This window comes from Marmota monax, unplaced genomic scaffold (genome assembly GCF_021218885.2).
Source record: "Marmota monax isolate L192 unplaced genomic scaffold, Marmota_monax_Labrador192_F-V1.1 WCK01_AAM20220418_F8-fsc00024, whole genome shotgun sequence".
In the NCBI taxonomy this organism is placed as follows: Eukaryota; Metazoa; Chordata; class Mammalia; order Rodentia; family Sciuridae; genus Marmota; species Marmota monax.
Window position 1 is genome coordinate 22519548 of NW_026695224.1, and position 12108 is coordinate 22531655.

At 45.0% G+C, this 12108-nt stretch overlaps 1 long non-coding RNA gene across 1 annotated transcript; it reads right to left on the reverse strand.

The window, feature by feature from the left end:
- Positions 1–2786: 2786 nt before the first annotated feature.
- On the reverse strand, positions 2787–11285 carry LOC131423833 (uncharacterized). Its single transcript, XR_009225907.1, has 3 exons — positions 10397–11285; positions 9617–9787; positions 2787–7442 (listed from the first exon to the last, which is right to left on the reverse strand). It is a non-coding gene; the product is annotated as an uncharacterized LOC131423833 (long non-coding RNA).
- Positions 11286–12108: the final 823 nt, after the last annotated feature.

The window sequence follows — 12108 nt, forward strand, 5'->3', positions numbered from 1 at the left end:
ATCATCCTACTCAGTCTTTTGGAATAAAAACATGGTTTTCAATTTTACAAAAGTAAAAACGTCATCTAGCATAAAGATGCAAGACACCGTCGTTGATCTCACTTGTGTGGGCCAGAAAAGTGGATGGGGCATTCTAGTATTTACTCAGCCTGCAGGGAAGCTGCCTCTGTAGCCTCCTTAGACCTGCAACACATATGCACATAATACACACAGGAACACATCTATACAGACACAGTATATACACGGTATACATGCATACACGTGTGTACAAACATGCACATATACACAGAGGTGCATTACAAACACTGTATACACACATGCACATATACACAGAGACCCATTTCATACACAGGGTACATGGATACACATACAAACCAAGCACATAAATGCATAGAAACATATACACATACATGTGCATGTACATAGACATATCTAACACATGCATGCACCCACACACTGATAATTTGTGCCTGAAAAACTTGAGACAAATACATACATGGAGGAGTATAAAGGAATAGATCTGTCCTTCTAAAAAGACACTAAATATTGTATTGTGAAGCTTGTAAAGCCCCCATTTCTCAGTCAAGAAAGAAGGGACCGTGTTAGATTACTAGTTCATATAAATTATCTAGAAACTGAAGTCAGTTGCAAGTTTTAGGGGTGGAAAAAATAGAACTCAAGTTGTTGTTTATTTTTTAAATCTCATATCTAAAGAACAGATCGATTTATATCCAGATGCGAGCATTTAGAAGGAAAGTGTGTTGCTATGGCTCTCTCATCTTCTAAAATAAATAGGATGATATTAACAGTCAGTACTGATCTATGAAAAGATCCAGTCATCTGGGAAAGATCCTTCTTCCATAAGGGTATCATCAAAAGCCTGGCCCGGGTACCCGGTTCTTCAGGGTTCGATGGGTGTCAGTTACCCAGTTGGCTACTTAGGGATCCAGTCGGCCTGGGATCCCGTATTCCTAATCCATTTACCCTTAGACTTCCTGTCCTGAGCCCTGTGCCCACAGCTCCAAGTCTACATGGGGAGGTCATGCCTTGTGACTCAGGAGCCCTTTGCTGGCAAAGCCTCATTCCCCCAAGTACCTGGCCATGAGGAGGAAGCCATATCCCAGTGATCAGCAAGTGCTGCCAGTACGACCTGGTATTTAGGACCCTTTACTTCTGGGGACCCCTTGGATTACTATGTCATTCTTCTTGAATGTGCCTATGTGTCCAACCCTCTTCTCAGAATGAATACTTGTCTAGAACATTCCTTCATCTGCCGCTCAAAAATATTCCGCAGTTCCCCAGCCATGCCCAGGGGTGTGGGAATCCCCAAGGACACTGCTATTAGATTTTCAGCTCAGTTGGTATGACCGGCAACGTTTCCCAGAATTCTTTGGGTTCCCTCAGCACTTGCCCTCCACTTCTCAATTCAGATATTTTCCTAGACTCTCAAAAGAAGAAGGGGAAGTCTCCAGGAACCAAGGAGGACTTCAGCTCCTGGAGCACCCCCCTTACACTGGAAAAATGCTGCCACCTCCCTTTCCCCACAGGGGCCGACACACTGTGGGTAGCTGTCATGAGTGTCCCACACTAACAAAGATGGAAGAGCCCGAATCCTGCCCTAGTAACCCTTTCTTTCAAGAGAGGGTAGACTTCTGCAGCACAATTACCTATGCAGAGCTTCTGGCCACCTACCAACCAGTCAAACCCAGTGCTTAAAAGGAGCCTGTATCCAACAGGTAATGAAAGTTGGAGGTAGTCTCTGTAGTCTCTGAAATTCCATGATGTCACTTCAGTAACAACGTTTCTGGATTCTTGGAGGGCTTTTACTATTATTATCATCCTCTTTATTACCAATTCCAGATAAGTGAGGTCATTGTTGAATCATTGCATTCTGAATGAGAGATTGTGTAAATCCAAATTAAGCCACTAAACAGGCATTACATTGGACGCTGGTGTGTGTTTGTTGGGATGTTTTTCTGTGCACATAAGATGCTGAAATCACTGAAGCAAAACCCTGATGAAAGCTATTCACAATTTAGCCTTTACTATCATACAGGTATGTCAGCTCCATCTACCCAAGAGAATATCACAGGCATGTTCAATATAAAATGCAAATATAATAGCTTAGTGGATTGGCTATGTCAGGGGTGTTTGACTTAAACCTATTACCTTGGCAGATTAAATACAGTGACAGATCTTTCACAAGGCAGATATTCTGATCAAGTTACATCTTCTCTCAGTATTCATAGGTCATCGGTTCAGTTGGGTCTAAATAGAAAGAGGACAAGAATGGGTGAGGAATTGAGAAGGAGTAGGGCACAGCCACAGACAATCAGGAGGACCTGCCTGATACCTCCCAGACCATGCAGTACCCACTGAGACGTACTATGGTTTGCTCAAGCATGAGCTATTTGTAGCAGATATTGATTCTCTTGTGTGATGGAATAGGTGAGGGTCCACCAAGCCCTCCAGGCCTACCTGATCACTTCCAGGTCTTGATACCAACTCACCTGAACAGAGGTGGGCCCAGTCTGAGCTGTGACATTGGCTCTAACCCTGTTGCTTCTATACCCCTTCAGAGCATTTGGCTCTCTCATTTGACCCACACCCCAGACTCTGACCTCTGCTTTGCTGGCAAGACTCATTCTGCACATGAGTGGTCTTGCTAGGGCCGCTGTCCTTCTAGATAGAATTTCCTGCCTGAATGTTCCATGGTCCATCTCCCCATGGCACTGCCCACTTCTTACAAGGGCCCTTCCAGGACTGTCCTGTCCCTCCCTCCCACACACATAAACCTCCAACCTGATGAAAACATCCCTGGCGTCTTGGGACAGCCCACTTTAAGCCCGTACTCCACTCAGTGAGACAGGCTTGGTGGAAAATCACCAGCTTCATCCACTTTGTACAGCATGGTCTCTTGTCCCAATATGGCATGATCACTTATAAGCTTTGGAGCTTATATATCCAGTGGCTTTTCCAGGGAAGCATCTTACAAACTGCCACAGAGAACTGCAAAAATAATTGATCCCTTTTTTAAAAAAAGAGCATTCCTTCTGTGGCCTTTGTGATCCTTCTGGCTTTCATATGCTGTGAAAAGTATTGGCTCGTGGCTACGTATATGTAGAGCCAGGAAATATGAAGAAGTCACACTCAGAGTGGGTCCTACTCTGTGTCAGGTTCTAATCGGCTGACACTCTTAGCACAGAGACTTTTTGCCATAGTTGATGGTGACCCACAGAGTGACAGTTGCCATGCTACTAGGGTAGGGCTGGAGGTGGCAGACAGTTAATAGTTGGGGAAGGATCTGGAAGAAAAATCTAGATGCTCAGGACTTTGGCTGTCCTCTGGATCCTGCCCTGACTGGCTCTGTGATGCTGTAAAGGCCAAATCCTGCACAGCCAATTTTTCCTCTATAAAATAAGGAAGTTGACCTGGAGCAGGTCTCTTCACTTCCAGTTTTCCTAAATATGCATGACTCTGAAGTCAGATGGCTAGGTAGGAATCTGGAAAATTCTAATAATTACCAACTGCCATTTTCATAGAATATTCTCCTGGAGTTTAAACATATATTATGTAAGCATTTGACATCATTATCTCATTTAATCCTCACAGTCTTTCCAAGAAGTTGATACCATGGTTCATTTCACAGAAAAGGGAACAGTTTTTGTAGAGGTTGCCTGACTTTGTTGGGGTTGTGGCCTTAATAAACAACAGAGTAGAGATTTCAGTCCCGCTGGAACTAAACTGATTACACTTCTATGGAGACACATTAAATTTCCGAGCCTCTTTCTAGAACCCTCAGTGTCTGAATCCTGTCATTGCTGCCCCTCTGTCCACTCTACATTCCCAACCTACCCGCTTTCCTGACTCCTGAGACCCACGTGAAGAGCGCCTTTGGTTTGTACGAAAGGGTAGTGTCACGCTTTAGTTCTGCATCCATTCTTCACAACACGATGGGAATCAATAAGAAAACAGCACAAATGAATTTCTGAGCAGCTACTTGCAACATGAAATATAAGTGAAGATGTGACTCAAAGAAAGATTTAGCTCAAAAGAATAACTTTGTAAGACAATCAAGTATCTCCTCTGTGTCCAGCAAGTGCTTAACACAAGTCGTCTATAATTTTGCTGAGTCCACCTTTGAATCATAGATGCTGGGAGGCTTCTCGCAGTTTCCAATGAGGTCCAATTGATCTCCCAGCCTTTGCATCTCATCACCACAAACCAGTTTTGAAGGAAAAAAAATGCACCACCCCACCCCCAACATCAGACAACTTCTATTGAGCGCCAGTTACATAAAGACTTCTAAGGAAGTGAAGATGATCCCTCACCAGAAAGTAGAAGTTCTTTACAAATTAAAGAATAGGCTTCAAAGTCAGAATTGGCCTCTGAGCAAGGTCATTGTATTCTATTTGGAAATAAGCAAAAGCTCTACTGTTTAATCAATATATTTCTGGTGGTACAGTCAATGCTCAGGATTCACAGATTCTATGTTGGTGAATTTGCCTACTCCCTGAAGTTAAGCTGTGACTTCAAATCAGTGCTCGCCACACTCGTGGTTATTCATGGACATGTGCAGAGAAGTAAAAAGTTTGAGTCACCCAATTCCCAGCTGAGGTCGAATAAGGCCTTGCTCTGCCTTCTTGTTTCATTTCTCATTCTGTAAACAAGTGTTCTTTCCACAGGGCCACGTTTTTTCACATCGTGTGCTTTGTATTGTTGATGTCACTGTTTAAAATGCACCCCAAAGCATAAGGCTCTCTAGTGTCCCCAAGGGCAAGAAAGCTGAGATACACCTCACAAAGAAAACACATGCTTCAAGAGCTTCATTCAGGCATGCATTAGAGTGCTGTTGACTATGAGCTCAATGTTAATGAGGTAACAATATATATTTAATAAGGTGTTCTTAACCAGAAACACTCAAGGCTATGTATTGATCACTTGAAAGTGTCAGGAGTTCACAGGAACTAACCCTCTGGTTCTCCTAGGAACAGTGGCTCAGTATTCACTAATTCAATGTCTGTGGTGACTCTGTAGACTATAACTACAGCAAATGATCATATTTCCAAAGTTAGGAATTCCTAATAAGGTCTCGAGACTTTTGGGGGGATTGCCAGGGAGGTCTGGATGACTGATCGTATGCCACTTTCGGCTTTATTTTTCTGCTTTATGGAAGATGAGAACTTACAAAACCACACCTGTTCCTTGTGCGATGCCGAGCAGATTTTTCTCAGTGTTCAATTTACCGGGTACTAAGTGAGACCCCAGAATCCCCTGCTGCTGGAAGATACACAGAGAAGCGACCCCTGACCTCAAGAGCCTCCACCATTGTGACTATGACCCATCTTAAGGTAGCAAATGTACCCTGTCTAAAGGAAAGTGGAAACATGTTAGACTTGGCAGAGAGAGGCACGAGCTCCCTGAGGCATAACCTGAGGGAAACAGGCCATTTTTCTAATAGTAACCTTGAACTGTTAATTTTGTGTTTCCTCCCGGGAACTCCGCAAAGGAAGTCCAGCTTTAGCCAGAGCTTCTAATTAACTCTAAAGTTTCTACCGCATCAGCAGACACCTAGGGACCACCCTCGTGCTTGTCTCTCTCCGGACAGAAGTCAAAAAACTGCTGTAGGTGAGAACTGCACCATAGGAAATCCCATTTTCTCTATGGGAAATGGTTGTCATATTTTCTTCACCCTGATTGTTTTGGAGACCTTGTGATCTTACAGCTGAAAAAATAGTATTTATGATACTCAAAATAGAAATAGTAACGTTAATTTATTAAGCATCCAATTTACGTCAGGACCTGCGCTTAGTGCTGGGAACAAAGGATAAAAGGCACCAGTCTGCCTCTAAGTATCTCGTGATCCAACTAGAAAACTCAGTTATTGTAAAAGTGGGATAAAAGCCATGGAAGAGGGACCCTGGGGTAGGGAGCCGGGGGCAGCACATAACTCAGTGGAGGCTTAAAGGGGGATGGTATGCTTCTTGCTGGAACAGTCCCAAAGGGTTAGCCAAGTGAGGCAAATAGAATTGACCATTCTGGAAAGCAAGATCCACATATAAAACCTTAGAGGCATGAAGGAGTTCAGGGCATCCCACAACATGGGGCCCAGAGTTGGAAGAGTCCCAAGAGAGAGGCAGGAGGAGAGGCAAGACCCAGATCCAGAGGAGCCTTGCAGGCCTCGTGGGAAGGAGGACCTTCACTGAAGGACCTCACAGAAGCCAACAGATCACCACATTTGCACTCTCTGCGGACCAGTTAAATTGAGGGACGGGCATGTTGAGGAGGAAGACAGCAGTCAAGCTATTGGGAAAGCCACTGAGGAAATAAACTAAGAAAGAAATAGGAAGACAGTTCAAGTTCCATGGACCCATCCCAAGGAGGAGAAAGCAGGTCGCCCACTACCTGTGGTTGAGTTCAGGAGAGTGGTTTGGGCTGGAGATGGTAAGCTGATGGCTGATTTCTAGCCAATGGTTTACATTGCAAAAAGCAAAGAACAGAAAGCTACAGAAACCCTGACCAGGAACATTAGTATTTAAAGGATGGAGGTTGGGGGGGGGGGACAAAGATCTGAGATGAAGCATGCGGGGAAATTACCAGAAATGAAGGATGAAGACAATTGTGCCAGATTCAACAGAGGGGAAGTTTCATAGAGGAGGGAGCCATCACCAGAATTCAATGATGCAGGGAAGGAAGGTGCCATTTCATGGGCCACTGGTGGGAGTGGGAATGGGTTGCCTTGGGTAGAGAGATAAATTGGGAAAAGAAGTAAATGCAGAGCAGTTTTTTGGTAAACTTGACTCTCAAAGGAAGGAAGAAGATAGGTGCAAATGAAGGGGATTTTTCCAATTGCCAGTCATAACCCCGCAGCGGTGCTTAACTGCTGATAGGATTCAGGGAGTATTTGTAAATTGCACAAATGACACAGGCTGCCTGATGAAAACCTCCTAGTGAGGAAGGGAGGGGGCAGGAGGGAGAGCCAAGGAAGCTCTGGGTCAGGAGTTCTAAAGAGGACATCTTTTATGAAGACGTATGGGGAATAATTAAATGGAATCAGATTAAAACCTGGTTTACCCAGGACTGTCTCTTTCTAGCTTTTAACCTTAGGCAAGTTCTCTCTTGGAGCCTGAGTACTCTCGTCTGTAAAAATCAGCCAAATCCTATCTGTCTCACCAGTATCACTGGCCATAGTGAGAATTAAACAGGACGATACGTGTGAAGAACACCTTGGAAATTGGAAAGCCTGGTACGGTTGTGAGATGTCGTCGTGGGAGAAGAGGGGCCTTCTTGCTGCCCTTTGCCATCTGCCGTAGTGTCTTTTTCTGTTGAAGTCACTTCAGGCACCATGGAATAACTTTCTTCCAAACTGCAGGTGGATCTCTCTCTTCTGGGGATTTCTATCTTTTTTTAAAATTTTTCTTACCCACTTGAGAGGGAGAGTTCTGTGGATACATAAGAAGGTATTTTTTAAATTTAAAAAAAAAAGAAAGTTAAAATAGCCCTAATTGCTAATCATTTTAAAAATTGTTGGAGAGATGCATGAAAAAAAAAAAAAAACAGGCAAACCACATTGCTTTATAGACATTTAATCTTCCCAGTTCTGACCCTGGGGAAATAAATCTTTTTGGAGGTCACTACCTTAGAGGAAGGTGACGTTACACCATCCTACTAACCGGGAAGGCAGTCTATATGGAAATCCATCCCCCGCCTCTTCATTGTTTTAAATCAGTCTTCCCTTCTACTCCAAAACACACTCTTCCATGATTTTTGTCAGTCATTGATATTATCTACGTTTTTTAATGAATACAAAGTAAAAGTACCTGTGCTAGATATTTTGGACTAAAGCAAAGACTGCAAACCGCTACACTGTGGGCCAAGACTATCTTTGCGAATGTATTTTATTTAACATTAGATGGTTTTTAAATTGGTCTGTTTTATAGTTAAGCATGCCAGCGTCCACCTCTGGGAACCTCAGAAGGTCAGGTAACACCAGCAGGGCTTTCGTCCCCCAGCAGGTGGCTAGTGCTCTCGGGTCACTCCAAACCCCAGTCCACCATGTTGCTTCCTCAGGCTGTTGTCCACAGGTCCCTGGAGATTTCAGCGTATGTAACCCCTCCTATCAAACCAAACCAAGAAAGTGCAGTGGAAGAGAAGACGTTTGTTTCTGAGGTTCAAGTGGTTAAAATAAAGAAGGAAGTAAACTTTCACCCTCCTAATACTTGGGGTGAAGTGTCTGATTGTCAACTCTTAGCATCCTATCTACTTTAGTCTGGGGCTCCACAGAAGTAAAAGTCAAATCTTTTGTGTGCTTCCTCATATGACAGAGATTAAAACCAAAGCAACTACTGCCTTTACAGAAGGCCCAATGCATAATCCAAAAGAAAAATATATATATATATTAGTTCAAAAATAAAAGGCCATTTACCAAAAGATTCTAGAATGCTCTTCCTACCCTTACAAGGGCAAGAAACTTTGATCACCTGTGCCTGAATGGAAAGACATCTGGTAGACCACACTTCTCTTTCAGAGTTAGGAAAATAAAGCTTGTTCTAGGTTTATTAACACAGACATACTGGTCATGGCTGGGCTGTGCTACATAGAAGAAGTATTCCAAGCAGTGCGTTCTTTGGCTCCCGTCAAGTGGCCTGTTGTCTGTGGAATTTCCTATTCTCCAGCCCCAGAACAGAAAGCAGCCCTGCCACCCCCCCAGCATTGGCCGTCATGAGGTTTAAAGAGGATCATTTGTTTTCATTACAGCCCCTTGAAGCCCTTCCTTCCCTCCTCATTAATGAATTTCCAGTCTTTCATCAAAAAACAAAAACAAAAAAACAAACACAAAAAAGGACCTGGCAGAGGACATAGTTAAGTGGCTGGCGTGCATGGCTGTGCCGGCTTTAGAGAGAGGAGACAGCCATTTACTGATTGCGAGGAGGGGTTGATGTCCTTGGTTAGTATGCTAATTTCGTCTCCTGCATTTAACATTCAGATCAGGTCTATGCAGGCCCTCCAGAGCCGCAGAGTCCAGGGATGGGTGGCTGTCTGCCTTGCAGCACTGAACATGCTCTGCATGAATTACATAAAAACCCAAACATTCAGCCTTCTCTGACTTCACTCTTTCCCTCCCTCTCAGAGAGACATGCAGACACAGAGCCGCATACACGCCACATGATGCCCACACACGCCCACACACTGATGCCACGGGTCTCCATGAAGATACGCGATATAAGGTACCCGAATCATCCACAACTGGCTTAATTCCACCTCCTCTGGGTTTCCAAGGCTCACTTCTGCAGGATGTATTTCTCCTGCTTGGGAAACTTGGAATGCATTGGGGAGTTCAAAATAAGGAAGCAACATGAAGATATAAAAACAAACAAACAAAAAAACATTTACAAGGAGGATATCTTATCTATTTGAACTCCCAGTTCCAGAAATCCTTAAAAAAAAAAAAAAACACCCAACTCCACTCATGGGAAAGAGAACCATATAGCTCAATTAACCAAACACCCAGAAAGAAGGAAAATCAGCTCACTTTATTCCGTGGGGTCCCCACTTTGTCATGTGTGTTTGAACACTATATTAAAAGAGTCTTATTCATGGTTGGTTTTGAACTCACCAAGCCACAGCTGGGTGACAACAGAAGAGGAATCCCAAAATTGCTCCCACATGGCAGTCCAAATGGCAAAAGATGATCACCTGGCATTTTTGCCAAAAGCCCAGCCAATGGAAAACTGAATTTCCTCAACCTCCTTCCTCCAGGACATTTCTGTAACCTTGCGGCAGCTTCCTGGAAACAAACAGAATCAGCGGCTCCTAGCATCAGAAGGCATATTGAGGGGGTTGCTTTTAATAAACTGAAGCAATTTTGAGCAAGCAGAAGGCTCCAATTAGAAGGAGAGGACAGGTTGGTTTTTATTGTGTTGTTTTTTGGTTTGGGATATTTTTTTCTCAATGTATGAGATGACCATGTATCCTGGCATGCCGTAGCTCCTTCCTCCGGACACTCTGGTGGCCCTGGGTCACGTCCTCTTGTGTGTCTGCACTATATTCCATGTTCAGCTGGGGAACTCCAGGCAATCCCTGCCGAGCCTCCCATCTCCAAGCTACAGACTTGATTTGCCTCTTTTTTTTTTTTTTTTTTTTTTTTTTGGCTCTGGTCCAAGATGTTTTCCTGTCATCATTTCACTGTCTTTTCCAGTAATCCCTTTTTTAAACATTGCCAACAATTAGTCGATTTATCTCCATCACCAACCACCACCTCCCACCCCCAGATCCACCGCACACACACACACTCCACTGAGCCCCCATCACTGTCTTATTTTTGCCTTGAAGTATAAGAAATTACAGCTTCTCATTAGCTGGAGAGCACGTTTGGAACGGCTTTGTGTTTACTCACTTAGTAAGTGATGCTGGCCTTTTTAATTATTCTCCCTCTGCGTGCCATCGGAGAGCAGCAAGCTGTTCAAGCCAAACCCAAGGACGGCACATCCTCCTCGGCGAGGCAGGTGGAAGGCATCACCGTGCGCTGCACCTCACCGCTGCTGCAGTTCTGCTTTGCCTGTCAGCAAGCCAAGGAATCCCCCCAAAGCTCTTACGTAGGAGATACCAAAACTGTGAGTCACTTTTCACTCCCAGAGCCGAGGAAGTCCACTGCCATCTGTGCGTCACAGCAGACCCAACATGGGGGTTTCCTCCAAGCCATCGAGATCCCCAGGACCAGACCGTCCGGCCCTGGCTTCCTTCCTCTTGCTGTTGCGCCCCTCTTTCTCTTCCACTCTGGCCCAACCCTTCGTTTTGAAGTCCTCTTCTCTCTTCTTCTCCCTCTCGGTGTTGCCGACAGCCGCAGACCCAGCAAGAGCTGGGTCCCTGTCGCCTTCTGTTATTTTATTTTTTTTTTTTTCCCCTGCAGCAGCCTTTGGCTGCTACCTCTGCAAGCTGGATCACCAAAGACACACGACTCACTCACAATGAATAATCAATACGGATATTGATCTGGGGAAAATGTTTGTAAATTCCTGAAAGGGGATCAGGAGCAGGGGGCCAGGGAGGCTCGTGGGGGACGACGCTGCCCTGCTCATCGGCGGTCGGAAGCAGAACCGCCTTTGGATCCCCAAGTTGGGCTGGCTCCGAGGCGACGGGTGCCGGAATGCGTGCGGACGAGGGTGTGCGCGCGTTAGGAGGGTGTTCAGTATTCTCATTTCTCTACAGCTGCTTTCCCCGAAGAATCAAGAGCCAAATGGTCGGGAGCCCCTGTCAGCGCCATGTCTTGGCTGCGGGCCAGCGCTGTTTTGTTTTCATTATCACACGCTACTTTGCAATTTGCATAAATACAGGGTTATTTTTTATCGTGTCGCCCAAAAGATAGAAAAAAAAAATAGAGTCTTTGTTGTGTGCAAGAGGGGCTTGCCGCCTACTCATCGAAGCTAAGGATTTACCTCCGAGGCAGGGCTTTGGGAGTCTATGTAGAGGGCTTGGGAAGAAATATGGGCAAAGAAGTGGTAATCACAGGGGAAAAAGAATACAGGAGAGAAAAAGTAGAATTTAATAAGAACTGCAGGGCACTCAGCTCGGTAAAACCAAATTTAGGGACCCACTTTCCCCTGCGGAGAAGACTTAAGCAACAGTCCCAGTGTCCTGGTCAGCCGGAATGCATGCATTCAACTGGAAGGAACCATTGATCCTTGGTGGGAAAGGTTTGCAAGATGAACACACACTTGCTCTATCCCAACCCCATCCAAAATGTGGAACAAGTGGACACAAATGGAACATTCCTGTCAGGGGCTCTGTCCTGCTGGTTTTCTGCCAGGGTGAGAGATTTCACACCTGGGCTTCTCCCTTACCTCCCCTTGGCATGAGCCGGTCCCCTGAGCTCCCTGCTCTGCATTTGCCCAAGTACCCTATGGGATTTGCATCCTCCCCTTAGCCTTCTGTCTTCAGGGGAGTGGAAGCAAGAATGTGATATAAGCTAAGTGACAAGCCACAGATGGCTTTCTCCTGCAAGCTCTTCTTGTCTGTGGAGAGGAGGCCTCGGAGTCCAGAGTGACATCGGGCATGCACACATGTCCCAGGGAGCAGTACTTCACATTAGAAAAACTCTCCAGTCCTCTT